This window comes from Ruditapes philippinarum, unplaced genomic scaffold (genome assembly GCF_026571515.1).
Source record: "Ruditapes philippinarum isolate M1 unplaced genomic scaffold, ASM2657151v2 ctg1220_1_1_1_1, whole genome shotgun sequence".
Classification (NCBI taxonomy): Eukaryota; Metazoa; Mollusca; class Bivalvia; order Venerida; family Veneridae; genus Ruditapes; species Ruditapes philippinarum.
Genome location: NW_026858808.1, coordinates 95,515 through 100,529, shown reverse-complemented (window position 1 = coordinate 100,529; position 5,015 = coordinate 95,515). Strand labels below are relative to the sequence as shown.

General features: G+C 31.7%; 1 long non-coding RNA gene across 1 annotated transcript; it reads right to left on the bottom strand.

Annotated features, from left to right (window-relative positions):
- Positions 1-1,181: 1,181 nt before the first annotated feature.
- Positions 1,182-4,320, bottom strand: LOC132754333 (uncharacterized). The gene is made up of 2 exons (XR_009629070.1): positions 3,357-4,320; positions 1,182-2,992 (listed from the first exon to the last, which is right to left on the bottom strand). It is a non-coding gene; the product is annotated as an uncharacterized LOC132754333 (long non-coding RNA).
- Between the last annotated feature and the right edge of the window lie 695 nt (positions 4,321-5,015).

The window sequence follows — 5,015 nt, the reverse complement described above, 5'->3', positions numbered from 1 at the left end:
TTCTCGGTGAAATTATGAAAAATGTTCACAGTAGCCGGACTTCATCTGAATACGGACGAAAAAAATATAACTTTCATAAGTGTAACTATCGTCAGAAATACACGCCGTATGTCAAACGAGAAGTACATGTACATGAATATCTGCACATATCATTTTGTAAAATTTAACGTTATTCGTTAATGGTTACAGAATTACTTTTCAGAAAGACCAATGTGATGTCATGAATGCGAGCGCATTTCGTAACGCGGCGATAATCATTAAAATGACTTAAAACCCAGCAAAAAGCATGAAATGAATAAACAATTTGATTGTTTTGTATGTACGATCAAATTATATTTCACTCGTGAAAACAATTTCTTCCATTTTCATTCGTTGCTAAGCGACTCGTAAAATATTACATCTGGTGTTCACTCTGTGGAATAATTTCCGATATTACATCATAACAAACAAATATCCTGTATGTAATATCCATTTTAAGTTTTAAAGGTCCATTGTGCCTCAGAAATGCTTTTATCTAATTTTGTCTATTTTTAAAGTATCCAAAAAGTTAATCTTTGTTAAATTACCGGAACCATTTGTATCATCTGCTGCCTAGTAAGTATTTTGTATGGAAGTTAAGGTACTATGCTACTTTCATTTTGTCGCCTTGAAAAGACGACATATAGGGATTACTTCTGTCGGCGGTGTCGGCGTCGGCGTCCCTTTAAGCTTGTCCAGAGCATAAGTCAGTCATTATAAGTCAGACTGACATGTATGCTTCTTTCAATGATCCAAAGTACGGTGCACAAGAAAGGTTACTCTGCTCTTCTTATTTTTGAGTTATTGCCCTTTCTTAAAGTTCATACTTTATTTTTAATCCGGCCATTTCTCAAATATACAACTCATGCACTAAATTTGGTACTCTGTACTTTATGATTTGTGTCATTTTTCCTATATTGTAAAAGTGGACTTGAAACTTTATAGGATGATAGAGTACATGCACTCCATTTATGTTTAAAGAATCAAAATTGTTTTATTTTAAGAGCGTTTTGTATTGTTCTTCTTGATCAGGTCAAACACGCCTATATGAAATAATTTGAGTTGACTTTCTGTAATTAATAATACTATTTTAACTTTTAATATGATTCTGCCTCTGATTTATAATAACATAAACAAGTTTGATAAACAAAAAAAAAACAACATTTACATGAGTTTAAAAAAGTGTTTATTACTTATAACTACACATTTATGTTTATCGAAATAAGTAATGTCAAAGATTGATCCACTTTTATGTAAAATCATGACCAATATTTTGTACAATTGTAATACGAAAAGCTCGAATTTAAGGTTAAGAAAATAAGAAGGAAAGTGTAAAAAGATCTATAAACAAGATATATATCAAGTCAAGTCAAACAGTTAATTGGCATAAACATTTTTAACGTTCATGTCAAAGTTTTGTAAAAAGGGTCTTGTAATTAAACATAAACATTTTAATTTACAAGTACATTATTAGTTTTGTTAATATTTACATGAACAAAGTAAACATAATTTATACAAACAAGTTTAGATGGATTTGACATAGTTACAAAATTAAAAGAAATGACATGTAAAAAAAACTAAATTATTATTATTTGAAAAAAAAATCAAGCAAATTAACAATACCAGTAAAAAGAGTAAAGAGTAATTTTCTAATAACAACAAGCTTTTATGTAAACTGTCTTCTGTTTTAAGCAAGATAACAATATTACCTCCATATAAAAGTAAAAACAGTTTTAAACACCGCAAAACAGCTCCTTTAAAGCAATTAAGAACAAAAGTATTGTATATGATTTAGATACATTCCAAATAAAACATGAGACCAATATTTTGCTTCAATGGCGCCCAACACACATGTAAACTCTAAACATTTCAATGTTTTGATATTTTATTATGGGCCTTACACTTTCTTACATTGATTTTATAACGTCTATAATATTAGCCCTTATACCATATTGAAATCATTTACATCATATAACTAGATAAAAGCATTAGTAAAGGAAAGATAGAAATATATATATAAAAGAAGTTCGATTCCTTGTGTGGATCTCATGTATAAAACTAGAACTGTGTCCAAAGGACACGGATGCCCCCACTGATAACATATATATGGTATATAGTGACAAAATCAACAAAGGGCCATAATTCTGTTAAATTTGGCCGCAGCAAAAATTCCTTCCTTTACTGCCTTACTGCCATCTACACATTAAGGTTGTTCATCCATGGACGTTTAAGCAAAATCAGCCATCCGGTTTAAGAGGAGTTGCGTTCACAAAATTTCTGCAAAGTATATAGTGAAAAAATCAACAAAGGGCCATAATTCTGTTAAATTTGGTCGCAGCGAAATTCCTTCCTTTACTACCATCTACACATTAAGGTTGTTCATCCCTGGAAGTTTAATCAAACTCTGCCACCCGGTTTGAGAGGAGTTGCGTTCACAAGTTTTCGGGACGTACGGACGGACAGACGTACGGACGGACGGACAAGTGCAACGCTATATGCTCCCACTTTGTGGGGGCATAAAAAGTATGTTTTGGGAAATGCAGAGTACAAAGTTCATTAATTTTTTATACGTTTATTTCTGTTAGCGCTTTCGAATGTTTTAACATATCTTCAGACAGTAACGTATAATATAATCATAACAAATATAACAATGACGTAACGTTATAAAAGTGCGAAACGTAAAAATACGACGTTGCGCCGTAAATGAGCTATTCTTTTACTCTCTATATAAGAAGTATTGAATTCCTACAAAAATGCATAGGGTAAATATTCTATAAAGAGAGGTAATAAATAAGTATTAAAATTCAAAACATTGACTAATTATAGAAGTAGATACAACGTTTCCATTACTTATAAATACTATTTAATATTAGTGAGCTAAACGAGTAAAAAATATGTCAGAAAAGGTTTTACTTGAAACCATGTGGAAATGGAAAAATATTTACTTATATAAATGTAAAGATCTTGCATAAACCTTCATAAGCCAGCCCGCATAGCTCAATCGGTAAGAGCGCGAGACTTGTAATCTCGACATTGTGGGTTCGATTCCCGGGCTGGCCAACTAAAATTACTAATCAGTCTTTCGGATGAGACTTTAAATCGAGGTCCCGTGTATGGGTGCTTAAACACTTGGCACGCTAAAGAACCAGGAGAAGCTTCTGGAATTGGGTCATCTTTCTGTATCTGTAATTGCACTATCCTCCAAAAAAATAAAATGACTAATACTCTTCTGGAGAACTCGCCCATATGGGCAACCGGTGGCGAGTATAAATAAACGCAAATACACACACACACACACACACGCACACACGCACACACACACACACACACACATAAACCTTTATATAGACTAAATAAAGGGAGATAATAAATTTGCTTTAAAATTAAAAGCATTGACTTATCATAGAAGTTAATGCAAAAATTGTTTTACTAATAAGTACTTTTATACGAATTAGCTAAACGAGTAAAAACATGTCAGAAAGAAACACCTCGGTAAAGGAAACAAACGTAATGGTAGACAACGAAATAACTTTCCGAAAGCAGATAGCATAAATCAGAAAAACAGGGTAATTAATCCAAAGGTAATAAATTTATCTAATACTGAATTATCAAAAAACGAAATCAATTTACTCCGTAAAGGACTTAGATTTACTCCCACCCCTAATGAAAACAAAATAGAACTAAATACAGACATCAAAGAAATAAGACTGGATGGAACCCTCCCAAAAGTAATGACACAGCATTGGAAGACGCTATTCAACTTTTAAAGGAATATCCATTAGAAAATAACAGCCACGTGAAACATAACTTATCTCGTAATGACCGCGTAGCACTTAAAACTCTAAAAGATAAAAATGCATTGATAATTAAAGAGGCTGATAAAGGAGGTGCTGTTGTTTGCATGAATAATACTTTTTACAAAGAGAAGATTTTATCTATATTAAATGATCCTATTTATTACGAAGAAACAGATGAAGGACCAGATTTAAGAACTTAACATGTTTTACATGACATTATTAGAAAATACGGTGATGGCCTTAAGAAAGAAGAGTCTGACTATCTAACAAATTTTGGACACACAACAAGTTATTTCTAAGGTTAACCAAAAATTCAAAAAAGTAAAACAATTGCTGATTCATTGAACGAACAACAGTCAGAATATCTGAAAGTTTGTGATCCTAACGATTTACCTTTTAGACCTATTTGTGGAGGACCTAATAGCATAACACAAAGACCCAGCCGACTATTAGACATAATTCTTAAACCTCTATAAAAAAGTGTTCCTAGCTTTTATTAGAGATGATTTAGATTTTCTTAAATATTTGCTAGAACACATAGAAGATCATGAATCTAAACTAGTCACTTTCGATGTAGTAAACTTGTATTCCAATATTCCCCACGATCTTGTATTGAAAGCTGTGATATTCTGGATGGAAAAAATACCAGAAAAGATAGAGAAACGATTTCAACATAATTTCATAATAAAATCGCTACAACTTATTTTATACAACAAAGTTTTCTACTTCGACGGAAAATACTATATTCAAAAAAAGGCGCAGTTATGGGTACTATTACCGCTCCAACTTACGCTACCTTAGTCCTCGGATACTTAGAAGAAACTCATTATGAAAGGATGATAACTAAATACAATAATGACTTAACTGGAAGAGATTTCTTGACGATTGCTTTTTAATTCTACCAAAAGAAATTGACACGTCTGATTTTTTAAACGAACTTAATAACTTGCATCAAAGTATACAATTCACATATAATGAAAGTGAAACTGCGATGGCTTTTTTGGATATTCTTGTTTGAAGTCGGGAAATAACATTTCTACAGATTTATACTGTAAACCTACAGATACACACAACTATTTAGATTTTAGATCATGTCATCCTAATCATACTAAAGTTAACATACTATTCAATTTAGCGTCAAGAATTATTACTATCGTGAAAAATAAAGAGGGATCACTTTGTTTCCAGAATTTTTTACAA